Source organism: Scyliorhinus torazame, chromosome 20, assembly GCF_047496885.1.
Source record: "Scyliorhinus torazame isolate Kashiwa2021f chromosome 20, sScyTor2.1, whole genome shotgun sequence".
Taxonomy (NCBI): domain Eukaryota; kingdom Metazoa; phylum Chordata; class Chondrichthyes; order Carcharhiniformes; family Scyliorhinidae; genus Scyliorhinus; species Scyliorhinus torazame.
In genome coordinates this window covers 41,610,749-41,631,400 of record NC_092726.1, presented here as the reverse complement: position 1 = coordinate 41,631,400, position 20,652 = coordinate 41,610,749, and the positions used below count along the sequence as shown (strand labels likewise).

At 52.2% G+C, this 20,652-nt stretch overlaps 8 non-coding genes and 2 pseudogenes across 8 annotated transcripts; all 10 read left to right on the top strand.

Annotated features, from left to right (window-relative positions):
• The first annotated feature begins 6,078 nt into the window (after positions 1–6,078).
• On the top strand, positions 6,079–6,257 carry LOC140397200 (U2 spliceosomal RNA; annotated as a pseudogene).
• Positions 6,258–7,043: 786 nt separating this feature from the next.
• LOC140397586 (U2 spliceosomal RNA) lies at positions 7,044–7,234 on the top strand. The gene has a single exon (XR_011937019.1). It is a non-coding gene; the product is annotated as a U2 spliceosomal RNA (small nuclear RNA).
• Positions 7,235–8,019: 785 nt separating this feature from the next.
• On the top strand, positions 8,020–8,210 carry LOC140397904 (U2 spliceosomal RNA). Its single transcript, XR_011937326.1, has one exon. It is a non-coding gene; the product is annotated as a U2 spliceosomal RNA (small nuclear RNA).
• Positions 8,211–8,996: 786 nt separating this feature from the next.
• LOC140397660 (U2 spliceosomal RNA) lies at positions 8,997–9,187 on the top strand. The gene has a single exon (XR_011937093.1). It is a non-coding gene; the product is annotated as a U2 spliceosomal RNA (small nuclear RNA).
• Positions 9,188–9,972: 785 nt separating this feature from the next.
• Positions 9,973–10,163, top strand: LOC140397892 (U2 spliceosomal RNA). Its single transcript, XR_011937315.1, has one exon. It is a non-coding gene; the product is annotated as a U2 spliceosomal RNA (small nuclear RNA).
• A 786-nt stretch (positions 10,164–10,949) lies between these two features.
• LOC140397832 (U2 spliceosomal RNA) lies at positions 10,950–11,150 on the top strand (annotated as a pseudogene).
• Positions 11,151–11,935: 785 nt separating this feature from the next.
• On the top strand, positions 11,936–12,126 carry LOC140397776 (U2 spliceosomal RNA). Its single transcript, XR_011937205.1, has one exon. It is a non-coding gene; the product is annotated as a U2 spliceosomal RNA (small nuclear RNA).
• Positions 12,127–18,270: 6,144 nt separating this feature from the next.
• On the top strand, positions 18,271–18,454 carry LOC140397135 (U2 spliceosomal RNA). The gene has a single exon (XR_011936721.1). It is a non-coding gene; the product is annotated as a U2 spliceosomal RNA (small nuclear RNA).
• Positions 18,455–19,232: 778 nt separating this feature from the next.
• On the top strand, positions 19,233–19,423 carry LOC140397658 (U2 spliceosomal RNA). The gene has a single exon (XR_011937091.1). It is a non-coding gene; the product is annotated as a U2 spliceosomal RNA (small nuclear RNA).
• Positions 19,424–20,208: 785 nt separating this feature from the next.
• On the top strand, positions 20,209–20,399 carry LOC140397693 (U2 spliceosomal RNA). Its single transcript, XR_011937125.1, has one exon. It is a non-coding gene; the product is annotated as a U2 spliceosomal RNA (small nuclear RNA).
• Positions 20,400–20,652: the final 253 nt, after the last annotated feature.

The window sequence follows — 20,652 nt, the reverse complement described above, 5'->3', positions numbered from 1 at the left end:
TGTCCAGTTGTCTCATCCTGACCAATTTAAGGCCTTTCAGGCTCCAAAGCATTGCTAGTTTTTCTGCTGGCGGGAGCTTCGTGCACGAATGTTGCGAGCCGATGGACTCGCGGACTTGCGGCAGCCAGGCTCCGTTTTCAGCTGATATGCCACTCAGATTTCCTGCTGCTTTTTACAGGCCACTCACCTTCACACTCGGATGCCGACTTGCCTACTCCTCACTTCAGTTACCACATCCCTTCATCCTGCACAACGGGGAAGTGTGGCGACAGACTGAACGGCATCCTGTTTGGATGTAGGTATACCTTCACGGCGTCTCTTTTCGTTCTCCTGACTCCACGACCAACACGCCAGGGTGGAGCTCAGGGAGACTAGACATTGCCCTCTGTTGGATTCCGCCAGTAGTTGCTGTTTGCACGGATTGCCCTTTGTTCGGCAAAGGTGGAGATGACTTCGACTCCCTCTGTTGGGTGTCACTGGGCCTTCACAGCGTCTCCATTTCATCTGGTGACGACAGGGGACGGCTTGCCAGATGATGTCTTCGTGTTGTGTTTTACTGGTTCTGCATGCACAGACTCCACCGTGCTCGGCCAAGCTGGAGGTTTCTTGACCAACAGTGAGCGTAGACTAAAAGTTCCAAAGCACAGTCGAGCGCAGCAAGGTGCACCTGAATGTCGGTGGAAGAGGAGGACAAGAGCCATTGCAGGAAAATATGGGCTATCGCTTCTCGGCCTTTTGGCTCAGATGAAGTGTAGTCTCATTTGATCGAGGGAAGCTGAGGATTTCGATGACGATCGTGGATTGGAGAACTCGGAGGGATTGAAGTCGTCAAAGAAGAAACGTTTGGAGCTTGGCTGCTATTGGTGGATCTACATGCTGGCCTAAACCTCGGGTTTAGGCCTAACGCCGATACAGTTTCACGCCCAACGTACGAGCTATGGATGCAGCTGCATCCCGACCACCAGGCTGGGGCGTGCGAAACACTGTCCGAGTCACAGTGAAGAAAACGGATGGAGAGTCACCTTTGGACCGGAAACACTTCGTGAAGAAGGTGCTGCTCGAGTGCTGTGGGTTTAAAGCAACAGAGATCTTCTGCTTGCAAAACTTCCCCAAGAATGGTGTCTTTGATGTCACCTTCAAGAGCGTCGCAGCGTGCATCAATTTCTTGAACGTCTTCAAGGAAAAAGGTAACCAGAGTCCCTTGTCGATCCTGACTGCGGAACCTCTGTTTACGCTACCGGCACAGCGAAATCGGGTTGTTACACTGCACACGTACAACCCCCACGTCCCTGTATCTGATGTGCTCACGTTCCTCGCCAGGTACGCTGAGCTGAAAAGTGACAGCGTGCAAGTGAAAGACACCTTCGGCATCTGGACAAGTGAGCACCAGGTCAAGGTGACCCTAAGAATGGACAGCAACGGAGCCATCCTGCATCCCCCCTCCAATTTCGCTATTGGAGTAAATCGTGGCTACCTCTACTACGTGGGACAGCCACGAGTATGCCACACCTGTGGCAAAACGGGGCATGTTGCCGCAAACTGCAGTGTGACCTTCTGCAAGAACTGCAGGCAGGAGGGACACATGACTAAGGACTGCAAGGAAGACAAGTGCTGCAACCTGTGTGGGGAGGCCGGCCATCTTTACAGGGCCTGCCCGAAACGCGGGGCGACATACGCTCAAATCATCAGCAGCGGAGTTAAAAAGGCGACCAGAGAGGAGGTGCATACACCCTCCACCGAAAAAGACACCACGGCTCAGAATGAGGAAAAGCAACAGAAGGGCCCCCAACAAAAAGAGGAGGCCCCAGCACCTCCTGACAACCCAACCCCAGCCCCATCTGATGAGGAACACTCAATGGAGGAGGAAGAGGATGGGACAAAGAATAAAGAGCCCTGGGAAACAGTGAACAGGGACAAACGAAAGCGGAAACAAAAAAACAAACTGAAGAACCCCCTGAGGGGTAGTGGCAAAAAGCGACACCTCTCAGCCGGCGCACTTAGTGCCGACACCTCATCCGATGAGGGAAAACAGGACAAGAATCGGCCTCAAATAAAGAGGCAAAGCACCAACGTGGAACGGGAGGCACAGACCCCCCAGACCACCGACCGGGAAGGAAACAAGGTCACAGACCAACCCCCGATAGCAACGAGCAGCAACAACCCAGGTGAAGACCGGCCTGCAACCCCAACACCTACTGACTGCCACGACGAACCCCAGGGCTACACCCCCCCCCCAATGCATCTGCATCAAAATCACGGGGCCAGTACGGACCAGAACAGCTTTCTCAGCCCTGCAACTGTGCTAAAGTTTGCGAGCACCACCGGCATGCTGGGGAACATCGAACAGCTGGAACAGCCAACTGTATAGACTCTGGACTCTTGAGACTGGTAAATCTACCTTTTAATAATGGGGTTAAAAATTGCATCCATAAATGTGCGAAGCATCAAAGATACTTCGCGGAGTGTAGCCACACTCAACTATTTGGCAAATGTAAAAGCTGACCTACTGTTCCTGCAGGAGTGCGGAATTCCGCACCTCAGCAACTACAGGCGCTGGTCGAGCTGGTGGTCCCACGGGCCATCCATCTGGTCAGGAGGAAACGACTGCCGCTCCTCCGGCCTGGGTATTCTGCTGCGGGGAGCTAACTTCACCATCTCCGACGTTAAGGAGGTGGTGGGCGGGCGCCTCCTCGTAGCAGACGTGAAATACAAAAACACCCCTCTCAGACTTATAAAAGTGTACGCCCCGGCCGTAAAAAGTGAGCGGCTGGCAGTCCTTCAGCAACTCCCACTGCTGTTGGCCACCTCCAAGCCGGTCATCCTGGGTGGTGACTTCAACTGCATCATCGATGCGGCTGGACGATCCAGCAAAGCCGACAGCAAACTAGACGCTACGTCCAGACTCCTGATGGAAACGGTAAAAGACGCCAAGCTGCTCGACGTCTGCAGCAACCCTGCAGACGGCGCGCAGCGTAGATACACATGGTCACGGCCAGACGGGTCCGTCCGCTCCAGGATAGATTTCTTTTTTGTGTCCCGAGCTTTCACGGTCAGGTCCACCGACGTAACGCCGGTGTTCTTCTCTGACCACTGCCTCCTACTGGCCGACTGCCACCTGCAGGAAGACCAGGGGGGAAGGCAGGGGGACATGGAAGCTAAATGTAAAACTGCTGATCCCTGAGAACATCGAGGAACTCAGGAGGGATTACAAAGGTTGGAGAACCGTGAAACCCCTCTTTGAGGCCCCACATCTCTGGTGGGAAGCAATCAAGGGGAATATCAAGAGGTTTTTCATCCTCAAGGGCGTTCAAAAGGTAAGAGAGAGACGAGGGGTCATGTCCAGGCTCCAGAAAAGTATGCAAAATTTGCTCCAGCTGCAGTCGATGGGGGTGGATGTCAAGGAGGATCTCCAAGAGGTGAAGAGCCAGCAAGCCTCGCTCTACACCTCGGAGGCCTCCAAGGTTATCTTCCGTTCCAGAGTCCGCTCCGTGGAGCAGGACGAAAAGTGCTCACGCTTCTTCTTCCAAAAGGTGCACAGAGAGACCTCTGTGATCAGCAGCCTGAAGGAAGAAGATGGCTCTGAAAAGTCATCGCAGTCTGACATCCTGAGGATCAGCCAATCCTTTTATGCCGGACTGTATGACCTTAAGCCAACAGATAGCACTGTTTCCCAGACCTTCCTGTCGACTATCACGGAGGTCATAGGCGACAGCGAGCTGGAAAACCTGGACAAACCACTAACTCTGGACGAGCTGACAAAGGCCGCCAAGTCCTTCGAGACGAGTAAAACTCCCGGAAGCGACGGCTTACCGGTTGAGTTGTATTCGGCTCTGTGGGACTGGATGGGCCCAGACCTGCTGGAAGTGTACGAGAGTATGCTTCTGGAAGGCAGCATGTCAGAGTCCATGAGGAAAGGCATCATCACCCTCATCTACAAACAGAAGGGGGAAAGGGAAGAAATTCGAAATTGGCGACCCATTTCACTGTTGAATGTGGACTACAAAATTCTAGCAAAGGTCATCGCCAATCGGGTCAGGTCTGCTCTGGAGTCGGTGATCCACCCTGACCAGACCTGTGCTGTACCCGGCAGGAAGATCTCTGATAGCCTCGCGCTACTCAGGGATACGATCGCCTACGTGCAGGACAGGGGGGTGGACACTTGCCTCATCAGCCTTGACCAGGAGAAGGCTTTTGACAGAATATCGCACACCTACATGATGGATGTGCTCTCCAAAATGGGGTTTGGGGAGGGAATTCGCAATTGGATCAAACTGCTCTACACAAACATCTATAGCGCAGTCTCAATCAATGGGTGGGAATCAGAAAAGTTCCAGATCAGATCTGGAGTCAGGCAGGGCTGCCCTCTCTCCTCTGCCCTTTTTGTGTGCTGCTTAGAACCTTTTGCCGAGTCCATCAGGAGGGATCCGGGTATAAGAGGAGTGGCGATCCCAGGCAGTGGAGGCATGCAAGTCAAGGCCTCCCTGTACATGGACGACGTTGCCGTCTTCTGCTCGGATCCTGCGTCTGTACGCAGGCTCTTGACCACCTGCGACCAGTTTGAACTGGCCTCTGGAGCCAAGGTAAACCGGGGCAAGAGCGAGGCCATGTTCTTTGGGAACTGGGCCGACCGGTCCTTTGTCCCCTTCACTGTCAGGTCAGATTACCTGAAGGTGCTGGGGATATGGTTCGGAGCTGCTGGGGCGTGCACCAAAAACTGGGAGGAGCGCATAGGAAAGGTAAGACAGAAACTGGGCTGGTGGGAGCAACGCTCCCTCTCCATTGCGGGCAAAACCCTGGTCATCAGGTGTGAGGTACTCTCGGTGTTACTGTACGTGGCGCAGGTCTGGCCCATAACCCGACCCTACGCCACAGCTGTCACCCGGGCCATCTTCAAATTTATCTGGCGATCCAAGATGGACCGTGTACGAAGGGACACCATGTACAAACCTCTGGAGAAGGGAGGGCGGAACGTACCCAACGCCTCCCTCATCCTGTTGGCCACCTTTGTGTCCAGCTGCATCAAGCTGTGCGTGGACCCCCAGTATGCAAACACCAAGTGTCACTACATACTGAGGTTCTACCTGTCCCCGGTGTTGCGAAGGATGGGCCTGGCCTCATTGCCGCGGAACGCTCCAAGTAGTTGGACCGTACCGTACCACCTGTCCTTTGTGGAAAAGTTTTTGAAGGAAAACACCTTTGACCACAAGGCAATGAAGCAGTGGTCAGCACGTAATGTCCTCGAGGCCCTCAGGGAAAAAGAGACCGTGGAGGACGTTGGATGGTTCCCTGAGCAGACTGCCAGAGTCATCTGGCAGAACGCCTCATCACCAGAACTTTCAAACAAGCACCAAGACCTAGCTTGGCTGGTGGTGAGAAGGGCCCTCCCTGTCAGATTCTTCATGCACACCCGAAGGCTCTGCACCAATGCACGCTGCCCTCGGAGTGGCTGTGGGGGAAATGAGACGGTCACACACCTCCTTGTGGAATGTGCCTTTGCAAAGAAGGTCTGGAGAGAGATGCAGTGGTATTTGTCAAGGTTTATCCCAAACAGATCTGTGACACAGGACTCTGTGCTCTACGGACTGTTTCCAGGGACACACACCGAGACAAATATCAACTGCTGCTGGAAGGTCATCAACTCGGTAAAAGACGCTCTTTGGTCTGCCCGAAACTTGCTGATCTTCCAGTGCAAAGAATTGTCCTCGACCGAGTGTTGCAGACTGGCACATTCCAAGGTCCAGGACTACGTGCTGAGGGACGCACTCAAGCTTGGGGCAGCTGCCGCCAAGGCGCAATGGGGAAAGACCACTGTGTAAAGTCTTTCCAGCAAATGTACACCGAGGGGCGGGTAACAGTGTAAAGCCCCTCGGTCTGGGCAACCAACACGCCCATGTATAAAACAAACATGCCACTGTAAATATTTAGGAAAGAATTGTAATGTAAAGAGTGATATGTGTACGACAATATCAAAATTGAATGGAAGAAAGTCAAGGCAACATGTAACCCTGCCGGAAATGTACAGTCAAGACAATTTGAAATGTTTCTGTAATGCTCATGATAAATTTTTATGAATAAAGTATATTTTTTTGAAAAAAAAAAAAAAATCTGTTCTTATCAGTTTAATATCTGATATGTCCTCAATCTGGGGACCGAATATTAAATTGATTTTTAGGACTCGGAGATGGTTCAGGGGCTTGCTCCTTCCGCTCCACGCATCAACCCGGTCTTGCAGTGCTTCCAGGAATGGTGCCCTCTCCCCGCTTTGGGGCGCAAAATGTATAAAAGCAGAAAATGCCGCAAAACCTGGCTTCCCCTTTTCTCTCTTGTCCAGTTGTCTCATCCTGACCAATTTAAGGCCTTTCAGGCTCCAAAGCATTGCTAGCTTTTCTGCTGGCGGGAGCTTCGTGCACGAATGTTGCGAGCCGATGGACTCGCGGACTTGCGGCAGCCAGGCTCCGTTTTCAGCTGATATGCCACTCAGATTTCCTGCTGCTTTTTACAGGCCACTCACCTTCACACTCGGATGCCGACTTGCCTACTCCTCACTTCAGTTACCACATCCCTTCATCCTGCACAACGGGGAAGTGTGGCGACAGACTGAACGGCATCCTGTTTGGATGTAGGTATACCTTCACGGCGTCTCTTTTAGTTCTCCTGACTCCACGACCAACACGCCAGGGTGGAGCTCAGGGAGACTAGTCATTGCCCTCTGTTGGATTCCGCCAGTAGTTGCTGTTTGCACGGATTGCCCTTTGTTCGGCAAAGGTGGAGATGACTTCGACTCCCTCTGTTGGGTGTCACTGGGCCTTCACAGCGTCTCCATTTCATCTGGTGACGACAGGGGACGGCTTGCCAGTCGATGTCTTCCTGTTGTGTTTTACTGGTTCTGCATGCTCAGACTCCACCGTGCTCGGCCAAGCTGGATGTCTCTTGACCAACAGTGAGCGTAGACTAAAAGTTGCAAAGCACAGTCGAGCGCAGCAAGGTGCACCTGAATGTCGGTGGACGAGGAGGACAAGAGCCATTGCCGGAAAATATGGGCTATCGCTTCTCGGCCTTTTGGCTCAGATCAAGTGTAGTATCTGTTCTTATCAGTTTAATATCTGATATGTCCTCAATCTGAGGACCGAATATTAAATTGATTTTTAGGACTCGGAGATGGTTCAGGGGCTTGCTCCTTCCGCTCCCCGCATCAACCCGATTTTGCAGTCCTTCCAGGAATGGTGCCCTCTCCCCGCTTTGGGGCGCAAAATGTATAAAAGCAGAAAATGCCGCAAAACCTGGCTTCCCCTTTTCTCTCTTGTCCAGTTGTTTCAACCTGACCAATTTACGGCCTTTCAGGCTCCAAAGCATTGCTAGTTTTTCTGCTGGCGGGAGCTTCGTGCACGAATGTTGCGAGCCGATGGACTCGCGGACTTGCGGCAGCCAGGCTCCGTTTTCAGCTGATATGCCACACAGATTTCCTGCTGCTTTTTACAGGCCACTCACCTTCACACTCGGATGCCGACTTGCCTTCTCCTCACTTCAGTTACCACATCCCTTCATCCTACACAACGGGGAAGTGTGGCGACAGACTGAACGGCATTCTCTTTGGATGTAGGTATACCTTCACGGCGTCTCTTTTCGTTCTCCTGACTCCACGACCAACACGCTAGGGTGGAGCTCAGGGAGACTAGACATTGCCCCCTGTTGGATACCGCCAGTACTTGCTGCTTGCACGGATTGTCCTTTGTTCGGCAAAGGTGGAGATTTCTTCGACTCTCTCCGTTGGGTGTCACTGGCCTTCACAGCGTCTCCATTTCATCTGGTGACGACAGGTGACGGCTTGCCAGACGATGTCTTCCTGTTGTGTTTCACTTGTTCTGCATGCTCAGACTCCACCGTGCTCGGCCAAGCTGGATGTCTCTTGACCAACAGTGAGCGGAGACTAAAAGTTCCAAAGCACAGTCGAGCGCAGCAAGATGCACATGAATGTCGGTGGACGAGGAGGACAAGAGCCATTGCCGGAAAATATGGGCTATCGCTTCTCGGCCTTTTGGCTCAGATCAAGTGTAGTATCTGTTCTTATCAGTTTAATATCTGATATGTCCTCAATCTGGGGACCGAATATTAAATTGATTTTTAGGACTCGGAGATGGTTCAGGGGCTTGCTCCTTCCGCTCCACGCATCAACCTGGTCTTGCAGTGCTTCCAGGAATGGTGCCCTCTCCCCGCTTTGGGGCGCAAAATGTATAAAAGCAGAAAATGCCGCAAAACCTGGCTTCCCCTTTTCTCTCTTGTCCAGTTGTCTCATGCTGACCAATTTAAGGCCTTTCAGGCTCCAAAGCATTGCTAGCTTTTCTGCTGGCGGGAGCTTCGTGCACGAATGTTGCGAGCCGATGGACTCGCGGACTTGCGGCAGCCAGGCTCCGTTTTCAGCTGATATGCCACTCAGATTTCCTGCTGCTTTTTACAGGCCACTCACCTTCACACTCGGATGCCGACTTGCCTACTCCTCACTTCAGTTACCACATCCCTTCATCCTGCACAACAGGGAAGTGTGGCGACAGACTGAACGGCATCCTGTTTGGATGTAGGTATACCTTCACGGCGTCTCTTTTAGTTCTCCTGACTCCACGACCAACACGCCAGGGTGGAGCTCAGGGAGACTAGACATTGCCCTCTGTTGGATTCCGCCAGTAGTTGCTGTTTGCACGGATTGCCCTTTGTTCGGCAAAGGTGGAGATGACTTCGACTCCCTCTGTTGGGTGTCACTGGGCCTTCACAGCGTCTCCATTTCATCTGGTGACGACAGGGGACGGCTTGCCAGATGATGTCTTCGTGTTGTGTTTTACTGGTTCTGCATGCACAGACTCCACCGTGCTCGGCCAAGCTGGAGGTTTCTTGACCAACAGTGAGCGTAGACTAAAAGTTCCAAAGCACAGTCGAGCGCAGCAAGGTGCACCTGAATGTCGGTGGAAGAGGAGGACAAGAGCCATTGCCGGAAAATATGGGCTATCGCTTCTCGGCCTTTTGGCTCAGATCAAGTGTAGTATCTGTTCATATCAGTTTAATATCTGATATGTTCTCAATCTGGGGACCGAATATTAAATTGATTTTTAGGACTCGGAGATGGTTCAAGGGCTTGCTCCTTCCGCTCCACGCGTCAACCTGGTCTTGCAGTGCTTCCAGGAATGATGCTCTCTCCCCGCTTTGGGGCGCAAAATGTATAAAAGCAGAAAATGCCGCAAAACCTGGCTTCCCCTTTTCTCTCTTGTCCAGTTGTCTCATTCTGACCAATTTAAGGCCTTTCAGGCTCCAAAGCATTGCTAGCTTTTCTGTTGCCGGGAGCTTCGTGCACGAATGTTGTGAGCCGATGGACTCGCGGATTTGCGGCAGCCAGGCTCCGTTTTCAGCTGATATGCCACACAGATTTCCTGCTGCTCTTTACAGGCCACTCACCTTCACACTCGGATGCCGACTTGCCTTCTCCTCACTTCAGTTCCCACATCCCTTCATCCTACACAACGGGGAAGTGTGGCGACAGACTGAACGGCATTCTCTTTGGATGTAGGTATACCTTCACGGCGTCTCTTTTCGTTCTCCTGACTCCACGACCAACACGCTAGGGTGGAGCTCAGGGAGACTAGACATTGCCCCCTGTTGGATACCGCCAGTACTTGCTGCTTGCACGGATTGTCCTTTGTTCGGCAAAGGTGGAGATTTCTTCGACTCTCTCCGTTGGGTGTCACTGGCCTTCACAGCGTCTCCATTTCATCTGGTGACGACAGGTGACGGCTTGCCAGACGATGTCTTCCTGTTGTGTTTCACTTGTTCTGCATGCTCAGACTCCACCGTGCTCGGCCAAGCTGGATGTCTCTTGACCAACAGTGAGCGTAGACTAAAAGTTCCAAAGCACAGTCGAGCGCAGCAAGATGCACATGAATGTCGGTGGACGAGGAGGACAAGAGCCATTGCCGGAAAATATGGGCTATCGCTTCTCGGCCTTTTGGCTCAGATCAAGTGTAGTATCTGTTCTTATCAGTTTAATATCTGATATGTCCTCAATCTGGGGACCGAATATTAAATTGATTTTTAGGACTCGGAGATGGTTCAGGGGCTTGCTCCTTCCGCTCCACGCATCAACCTGGTCTTGCAGTGCTTCCAGGAATGGTGCCCTCTCCCCGCTTTGGGGCGCAAAATGTATAAAAGCAGAAAATGCCGCAAAACCTGGCTTCCCCTTTTCTCTCTTGTCCAGTTGTCTCATCCTGACCAATTTAAGGCCTTTCAGGCTCCAAAGCATTGCTAGCTTTTCTGCTGGCGGGAGCTTCGTGCACGAATGTTGCGAGCCGATGGACTCGCGGACTTGCGGCAGCCAGGCTCCGTTTTCAGCTGATATGCCACTCAGATTTCCTGCTGCTTTTTACAGGCCACTCACCTTCACACTCGGATGCCGACTTGCCTACTCCTCACTTCAGTTACCACATCCCTTCATCCTGCACAACAGGGAAGTGTGGCGACAGACTGAACGGCATCCTGTTTGGATGTAGGTATACCTTCACGGCGTCTCTTTTAGTTCTCCTGACTCCACGACCAACACGCCAGGGTGGAGCTCAGGGAGACTAGACATTGCCCTCTGTTGGATTCCGCCAGTAGTTGCTGTTTGCACGGATTGCCCTTTGTTCGGCAAAGGTGGAGATGACTTCGACTCCCTCTGTTGGGTGTCACTGGGCCTTCACAGCGTCTCCATTTCATCTGGTGACGACAGGGGACGGCTTGCCAGATGATGTCTTCGTGTTGTGTTTTACTGGTTCTGCATGCACAGACTCCACCGTGCTCGGCCAAGCTGGAGGTTTCTTGACCAACAGTGAGCGTAGACTAAAAGTTCCAAAGCACAGTCGAGCGCAGCAAGGTGCACCTGAATGTCGGTGGAAGAGGAGGACAAGAGCCATTGCCGGAAAATATGGGCTATCGCTTCTCGGCCTTTTGGCTCAGATCAAGTGTAGTATCTGTTCATATCTGTTCATATCAGTTTAATATCTGATATGTCCTCAATCTGGGGACCGAATATTAAATTGATTTTTAGGACTCGGAGATGGTTCAGGGGCTTGCTCCTTCCGCTCCACGCGTCAACCTGGTCTTGCAGTGCTTCCAGGAATGATGCTCTCTCCCCGCTTTGGGGCGCAAAATGTATAAAAGCAGAAAATGCCGCAAAACCTGGCTTCCCCTTTTCTCTCTTGTCCAGTTGTCTCATTCTGACCAATTTAAGGCCTTTCAGGCTCCAAAGCATTGCTAGCTTTTCTGTTGGCGGGAGCTTAGTGCACGAATGTTGTGAGCCGATGGACTCGCGGATTTGCGGCAGCCAGGCTCCGTTTTCAGCTGATATGCCACACAGATTTCCTGCTGCTCTTTACAGGCCACTCACCTTCACACTCGGATGCCGACTTGCCTTCTCCTCACTTCAGTTACCACATCCCTTCATCCTGCACAACGGGGAAGTGTGGCGACAGACTGAACGGCATTCTCTTTGGATGTAGGTATACCTTCACGGCGTCTCTTTTCGTTCTCCTGACTCCACGACCAACACGCTAGGGTGGAGCTCAGGGAGACTAGACATTGCCCCCTGTTGGATACCGCCAGTACTTGCTGCTTGCACGGATTGTCCTTTGTTCGGCAAAGGTGGAGATTTCTTCGACTCTCTCCGTTGGGTGTCACTGGCCTTCACAGCGTCTCCATTTCATCTGGTGACGACAGGTGACGGCTTGCCAGACGATGTCTTCCTGTTGTGTTTTACTGGTTCTGCATGCTCAGACTCCACCGTGCTCGGCCAAGCTGGATGTCTCTTGACCAACAGTGAGCGTAGACTAAAAGTTCCAAAGCACAGTCGAGCGCAGCAAGGTGCACCTGAATGTCGGTGGACGAGGAGGACAAGAGCCATTGCCGGAAAATATGGGCTATCGCTTCTCGGCCTTTTGGCTCAGAGCAAGTGTAGTATCTATTCTTATCAGTTTAATATCTGATATGTCCTCAATCTGGGGACCGAATATTAAATTGATTTTCAGGACTCGGAGATGGTTCAGGGGCTTGCTCCTTCCGCTCCACGCATCAACCCGGTCTTGCAGTGCTTCCAGGAATGGTGCCGTCTCCCCGCTTTGGGGCGCAAAATGTATAAAAGCAGAAAATGCCGCAAAACCTGGCTTATTCTTTTCTCTCTTGTCCAGTTGTCTCATCCTGACCAATTTAAGGCCTTTCAGGCTCCAAAGCATTGCTAGCTTTTCTGCTGGCGGGAGCTTCGTGCACGAATGTTGCGAGCCGATGGACTCGCGGACTTGCGGCAGCAAGGCTCCGTTTTCAGCTGATATGCCACTCAGATTTCCTGCTGCTTTTTACAGGCCACTCACCTTCACACTCGGATGCCGACTTGCCTACTCCTCACTTCAGTTACCACATCCCTTCATCCTGCACAACGGGGAAGTGTGGCGACAGACTGAGCGGCATCCTGTTTGGATGTAGGTATACCTTCACGGCGTCTCTTTTAGTTCTCCTGACTCCACGACCAACACGCCAGGGTGGAGCTCAGGGAGACTAGACATTGCCCTCTGTTGGATTCCGCCAGTAGTTGCTGTTTGCACGGATTGCCCTTTGTTCGGCAAAGGTGGAGATGACTTCGACTCCCTCTGTTGGGTGTCACTGGGCCTTCACAGCGTCTCCATTTCATCTGGTGACGACAGGGGACGGCTTGCCAGATGATGTCTTCGTGTTGTGTTTTACTGGTTCTGCATGCACAAACTCCACCGTGCTCAGCCAAGCTGGAGGTTTCTTGACCAACAGTGAGCGTAGACTAAAAGTTCCAAAGCACAGTCGAGCGCAGCAAGGTGCACCTGAATGTCGGTGGAAGAGGAGGACAAGAGCCATTGCTGGAAAATATGGGCTATCGCTTCTCGGCTTTTTGGCTAAGATCAAGTGTAGTCTCATTTGATCGAGGAAAGCTGAGGATTTCGATGACGATCGTGGATTGGAGAACTCGGAGGGATTGAAGTCGTCAAAGAAGAAACGTTTAGAGCTTGGCTGCTATTGGTGGATCTACATGCTGGCCTAAACCTCGGGTTTAGGCCTAACGTCGATACAGTTTCACACCCAACGTACGAGCTATGGATGCAGCTGCATCCCGACCACCAGGCTGGGGCGTGCGAAACACTGTCCGAGTCACAGTGAAGAAAACGGATGGAGAGTCACCTTTGGCCCAGAAACACTTCGTGAAGAAGGTGCTGCTCGAGTGCTGTGGGTTTAAAGCAACAGAGATCTTCTGCTTGCAAAACTTCCCCAAGAATGGTTTCTTTGATGTCACCTTCAAGAGCGTCGCAGCGTGCATCAAATTCTTGAACGTCTTCAAGGAAAAAGGTAACCAGAGTCCCTTGTCGATCCTGACTGCGGAACCTCTGTTTACGCTACCGGCACAGCGAAATCGGGTTGTTACACTGCACACGTACAACCCCCACGTCCCTGTATCTGATGTGCTCACGTTCCTCGCCAGGTACGCTGAGCTGAAAAGTGACAGCGTGCAAGTGAAAGACACCTTCGGCATCTGGACAAGTGAGCACCAGGTCAAGGTGACCCTAAGAATGGACAGCAACGGAGCCATCCTGCATCCCCACTCCAATTTCGCTATTGGAGTAAATCGTGGCTACCTCTACTACGTGGGACAGCCACGAGTATGCCACACCTGTGGCAAAACGGGGCATGTTGCCGCAAACTGCAGTGTGACCTTCTGCAAGAACTGCAGGCAGGAGGGACACATGACTAAGGACTGCAAAGAAGACAAGTGCTGCAACCTGTGTGGGGAGGCCGGCCATCTTTACAGGGCCTGCCCGAAACGCGGGGCGACATACGCTCAAATCATCAGCAGCGGAGTTAAAAAGGCGACCAGAGAGGAGGTGCATACACCCTCCACCGAAAAAGACACCACGGCTCAGAATGAGGAAAAGCAACAAAAGGGCCCCCCAAAAAAAGAAGAGGCCCCAGCACCTCCTGACAACCCAACCCCAGCCCCATCTGATGAGGAACACTCAATGGAAGAGGAAGAGGATGGGACAAAGAATAAAGAGCCCTGGGAAACAGTGAACAGGGACAAACGAAAGCGGAAACAAAAAAACAAACTGAAGAACCCCCCGAGGGGTAGTGGCAAAAAGCGACACCTCTCAGCCGGCGCACTTAGCGCCGACACCTCATCCGATGAGGGAAAACAGGACAAGAATCGGCCTCAAATAAAGAGGCAAAGCACCAACGTGGAACGGAAGGCACAGACCCCCCAGACCACCGACCGGGAAGGAAACAAGGTCACAGACCAACCCCCGATAGTAACGAGCAGCAACAACCCAGGTGAAGACCGGCCTGCAACCCCAACACCTATTGACTGCCATGACGAACGCCAGGGCTACATCACCCCCACAATGCATCTGCATCAAAATCACGGGGCCAGTACGGACCAGAACAGCTTTCTCAGCCCTGCAACTGTGCTAAAGTTTGCGAGCACCACCGGCATGCTGGGGAACATCGAACAGCTGGAACAGCCAACTGTATAGACTCTGGACTCTTGAGACTGGTAAATCTATCTTTTTTATAATGGGTTTAAAAATTGCATCCATAAATGTGCGAAGCATCAAAGATACTTCGCGGTGTGTAGCCACACTCAACTATTTGGCAAATGTAAAAGCTGACCTACTGTTCCTGCAGGAGTGCGGAATTCCGCACCTCAGCAACTACAGGCGCTGGTCGAGCTGGTAGTCCCACGGGCCATCCATCTGGTCAGGAGGAAACGACTGCCGCTCCTCCGGCCTGGGTATTCTGCTGCGGGGAGGCAACTTCACCATCTCCGACGTTAAGGAGGTGGTGGGCGGGCGCCTCCTCGTAGCAGACGTGAAATACAAAAGCACCCCTCTCAGACTTATTAATGTGTACGCCCCGGCCGTAAAAAGTGAGCGGCTGGCAGTTCTTCAGCAACTCCCACTGCTGTTGGCCACCTCCAAGCCGGTCATCCTGGGTGGTGACTTCAACTGCATCATCAATGTGGCTGGACGATCCAGCAAAGCCGACAGCAAACTAGACGCTACGTCCAGACTCCTGATGGAAACGGTAAAAGACGCCAAGCTGTTCGACGTCTGCAGCAACCCTGCAGACGGCGCGCAGCGTAGAAACACATGGTCACGGCCAGACGGGTCCGTCCGTTCCAGGATAGACTTCTTTTTTGTGTCCCGAGCTTTCACGGTCAGGTCCACCGACGTAACGCCGGTGTTCTTCTCTGACCACTGCCTCCTACTGGCCGACTGCCACCTGCAGGAAGACCAGGGGGTAGGCAGGGGGACGTGGAAGCTAAATGTAAAACTGCTGACCCCTGAGAACATCGAGGAACTCAGGAGGGATTACAAAGGTTGGAGAACCGTGAAACCCCTCTTTGAGGCCCCACATCTCTGGTGGGAAGCAATCAAGGGGAATATCAAGAGGTTTTTCATCCTCAAGGGCGTTCAAAAGGTGAGAGAGAGACGAGGGGTCATGTCCAGGCTCCAGAAAAGTATGCAAAATTTGCTCCAGCTGCAGTCGATGGGGGTGGATGTCAAGGAGGATCTCCAAGAGGTGAAGAGCCAGCAAGCCTCGCTCTACACCTCGGAGGCCTCCAAGGTTATCTTCCGTTCCAGAGTCCGCTCCGTGGAGCAGGACGAAAAGTGCTCACGCTTCTTCTTCCAAAAGGTGCACAGAGAGACCTCTGTGATCAGCAGCCTGAAGGAAGAAGATGGCTCTGAAAAGTCATCGCAGTCTGACATCCTGAGGATCAGCCAATCCTTTTATGCCGGACTGTATGACCTGAAGCCAACAGATAGCACTGTTTCCCAGACCTTCCTGTCGACTATCACGGAGGTCATAGGCGACAGCGAGCTGAAAAACCTGGACAAACCACTAACTCTGGACGAGCTGACAAAGGCCGCCAAGTCCTTCGAGACGAGTAAAACTCCCGGAAGCGACGGCTTACCGGTTGAGTTGTATTCGGCTCTGTGGGACTGGATGGGCCCAGACCTGCTGGAAGTGTACGAGAGTATGCTTCTGGAAGGCAGCATGTCAGAGTCCATGAGGAAAGGCATCATCACCCTCATCTACAAACAGAAGGGGGAAAGGGAAGAAATTCGAAATTGGCGACCCATTTCACTGTTGAATGTGGACTACAAAATTCTAGCAAAGGTCATCGCCAATCGGGTCAGGTCTGCTCTGGAGTCGGTGATCCACCCTGACCAGACCTGTGCTGTACCCGGTAGGAAGATCTCTGATAGCCTCGCGCTACTCAGGGATACGATCGCCTACGTGCAGGACAGGGGGGTGGACACTTGCCTCATCAGCCTTGACCAGGAGAAGGCTTTTGACAGAATATCGCACACCTACATGATGGATGTGCTCTCCAAAATGGGGTTTGGGGAGGGAATTCGCAATTGGATCAAACTGCTCTACACAAACATCTATAGCGCAGTCTCAATCAATGGGTGGGAATCAGAAAAGTTCCAGATCAGATCTGGAGTCAGGCAGGGCTGCCCTCTCTCCTCTGCCCTTTTTGTGTGCTGCATAGAACCTTTTGCCGAGTCCATCAGGAGGGATCCGGGTATAAGAGGAGTGACGATCCCAGGCAGTGGAGGCATGCAAGTCAAGGCCTCCCTGTACATGGACGACGTTGCCGTCTTCTGCTCGGATCCTGCGTCTGTACGCAGGCTCTTAACCACCTGCGACCAGTTTGAACTGGCCTCTGGAGCCAAGGTAAACCGGGGCAAGAGCGAGGCCATGTTCTTTGGGAACTGGGCCGACCGGTCCTTTGTCCCCTTCACTGTCAGGTCAGATTACCTGAAGGGGCTGGGGATATGGTTCGGAGCTGCTGGGGCGTGCACCAAAAACTGGGAGGAGCGCATAGGAAAGGTAAGACAGAAACTGGGCTGGTGGGAGCAACGCTCCCTCTCCATTGCGGGCAAAACCCTGGTCATCAGGTGTGAGGTACTCTCTGTGCTACTGTACGTGGCGCAGGTCTGGCCCATAACCCGACCCTACGCCACAGCAGTCACCCGGGCCATCTTCAAATTTATCTGGCGATCCAAGATGGACCGTGTCCGAAGGGACACCATGTACAAACCTCTGGAGAAGGGAGGGCGGAACGTACCCAACGCCTCCCTCATCCTGTTGGCCACCTTTGTGTCCAGCTGCATCAAGCTGTGCGTGGACCCCCAGTATGCAAACACCAAGTGTCACTACATACTGAGGTTCTACCTGTCCCCGGTGTTGCGAAGGATGGGCCTGGCCTCATTGCCGCGGAACGCTCCAAGTAGTTGGACCGTACCGTACCACCTGTCCTTTGTGGAAAAGTTTTTGAAGGAAAACACCTTTGACCACAAGGAAATGAAGTAGTGGTCAGCACGTAATGTCCTCGAGGCCCTCAGGGAAAAGGAGACCGTGGAGGACGTTGGATGGTTCCCTGAGCAGACTGCCAGAGTCATCTGGCAGAACGCCTCATCACCAGAACTTTCAAACAAGCACCAAGACCTAGCTTGGCTGGTGGTGAGAAGGGCCCTCCCTGTCAGATTCTTCATGCACACCCGAAGGCTCTGCACCAATGCACGCTGCCCTCGGAGTGGCTGTGGGGGAAATGAGACGGTCACACACCTCCTTGTGGAATGTGCCTTTGCAAAGAAGGTCTGGAGAGAGATGCAGTGGTATTTGTCAAGGTTTATCCCAAACAGATCTGTGACACAGGACTCTGTGCTCTACGGACTGTTTCCAGGGACACACACCGAGACAAATGTCAACTGCTGCTGGAAGGTCATCAACTCGGTAAAAGACGCTCTTTGGTCTACCCGAAACTTGCTGATCTTCCAGTGCAAAGAATTGTCCTCGACCGAGTGTTGCAGACTGGCACATTCCAAGGTCCAGGACTACGTGCTGAGGGACGCACTCAAGCTTGGGACAGCTGCCGCCAAGGCGCAATGGGGAAAGACCACTGTGTAAAGTCTTTCCAGCAAATGTACACCGAGGGGCGCGTAACAGTGTAAAGCCCCTCGGTCTGGGCAACCAACACTCCAATGTACAAAAAAAACTGGCACTGTAAATATTTAAGAAGGAATTGTAATGTAAAGAGTGATATGTGTATGACAATATCAAAATTGAATGAAAGAAAGTCAAGGCAACATGTAACCCTGCCGGAAATGTACAGTCAAGACAATTTGAAATGTTTCTGTAATGCTCATGATAAATTTTTATGAATAAAGTATATTTTTTTGAAAAAAAAAAAAAATAATAATCTGTTCTTATCAGTTTAATATCTGATATGTCCTCAATCTGGGGACCGAATATTAAATTGATTTTTAGGACTCGGAGATGGTTCAGGGGCTTGCTCCTTCCGCTCCACGCATCAACCTGGGCTTGCAGTGCTTCCAGGAATGGTGCCCTCTCCCCGCTTTGGGGCGCTAAAAGCATAAAATGCCGCAAAACGTGGCTTCCGTTTGTCTCTCTTGTCCAGTTGTCTCATCCTGACCAATTTAAGGCCTTTCAGGCTCCAAAGCATTGCTAGCTTTTCTGCTGGCGGGAGCTTCGTGCACGAATGTTGCGAGCCGATGGACTCGCGGACTTGCGGCAGCCAGGCTCCGTTTTCAGCTGATATGCCACACAGATTTCCTGCTGCTTTTTACAGGCCACTCACCTTCACACTCGGATGCCGACTTGCCTTCTCCTCACTTCAGTTACCACATCCCTTCATCCTGCACAACGGGGAAGTGTGGCGACAGACTGAACGGCATCCTGTTTGGATGTAGGTACACCTTCACGGCGTCTCTTTTCGTTCTCCTGACTCCATGACCAACACGCCAGGGTGGAGCTCAGGGAGACTAGACATTGCCCTCTGTTGGATTCCGCCAGTACTTGCTGCTTGCACGGATTGCCCTTTGTTCGGCAAAGGTGGAGATTACTTCGACTCCCTCCGTTGGGTGTCACTGGGACTTCACAGCGTCTCCATTTCATCTGGTGACGACAGGGGACGGCTTGCCAGATGATGTCTTCGTGTTGTGTTTTACTGGTTCTGCATGCACAGACTCCACCATGCTCGGCCAAGCTGGAGGTTTCTTGACCAACAGTGAGCGTAGACTAAAAGTTCCAAAGCACAGTCGAGCGCAGCAAGGTGCACCTGAATGTCGGTGGAAGAGGAGGACAAGAGCCATTGCCGGAAAATATGGGCTATCGCTTCTCGGCCTTTTGGCTCAGATCAAGTGTAGTATCTGTTCTTATCAGTTTAATATCTGATATGTCCTCAATTTGGGGACCGAATATTAAATTGATTTTTAGGACTCGGAGATGGTTCAGGGGCTTGCTCCTTCCGCTCCACGCATCAACCTGGTCTTGCAGTGCTTCCAGGAATGGTGCCCTCTCCCTGCTTTGGGGCGCAATATGTATAAAAGCAGAAAATGCCGCAAAACCTGGCTTCCCCTTTTCTCTCTTGTCCAGTTGACTCATCCTGACCAATTTAAGGCCTTTCAGGCTCCAAAGCATTGCTAGCTTTTCTGCTGGCGGGAGCTTCGTGCACGAATGTTGTGAGCCGATGGACTCGCGGACTTGCGGCAGGCAGGCTCCGTTTTCAGCTGATATGCCACACAGATTTCCTGCTGCTCTTTACAGGCCACTCACCTTCACACTCGGATGCCGACTTGCCTTCTCCTCACTTCAGTTACCACATCCCTTCATCCTGCACAACGGGGAAGTGTGGCGACAGACTGAACGGCATTCTCTTTGGATGTAGATATACCTTCACGGCGTCTCTTTTCGTTCTCCTGACTCCACGACCAACACGCTAGGGTGGAGCTCAGGGAGACTAGACATTGCCCCCTGTTGGATACCGCCAGTACTTGCTGCTTGCACGGATTGTCCTTTGTTCGGCAAAGGTGGAGATTTCTTCGACTCTCTCCGTTGGGTGTCACTGGCCTTCACAGCGTCTCCATTTCATCTGGTGACGACAGGTGACGGCTTGCCAGACGATGTCTTCCTGTTGTGTTTTACTGGTTCTGCATGCTCAGACTCCACCGTGCTCGGCCAAGCTGGATGTCTCTTGACCAACAGTGAGCGTAGACTAAAAGTTCCAAAGCACAGTCGAGCGCAGCAAGGTGCACCTGAATGTCGGTGGACGAGGAGGACAAGAGCCATTGCCGGAAAATATGGGCTATCGCTTCTCGGCCTTTTGGCTCAGATCAAGTGTAGTATCTGTTCTTATCAGTTTAATATCTGATATGTCCTCAATCTGGGGACCGAATATTAAATTGATTTTTAGGACTCGGAGATGGATCAGGGGCTTGCTCCTTCCGCTCCACGCATCAACCTGGTCTTGCAGTGCTTCCAGGAATGGTGCCCTCTCCCCGCTTTGGGGCGTAAAATGTATAAAAGCAGAAAATGCTGCAAAACCTGGCTTCCCCTTTTCTCTCTTGTCCAGTTGTCTTATCCTGACCAATTTAAGGCCTTTCAGGCTCCAAAGCATTGCTAGTTTTTCTGCTGGCGGGAGCTTCGTGCACGAATGTTGCGAGCCGATGGACTCGCGGAGTTGTGGCAGCCAGGCTCCGTTTTCAGCTGATATGCCACACAGATTTCCTGCTGCTTTTTACAGGCCACTCA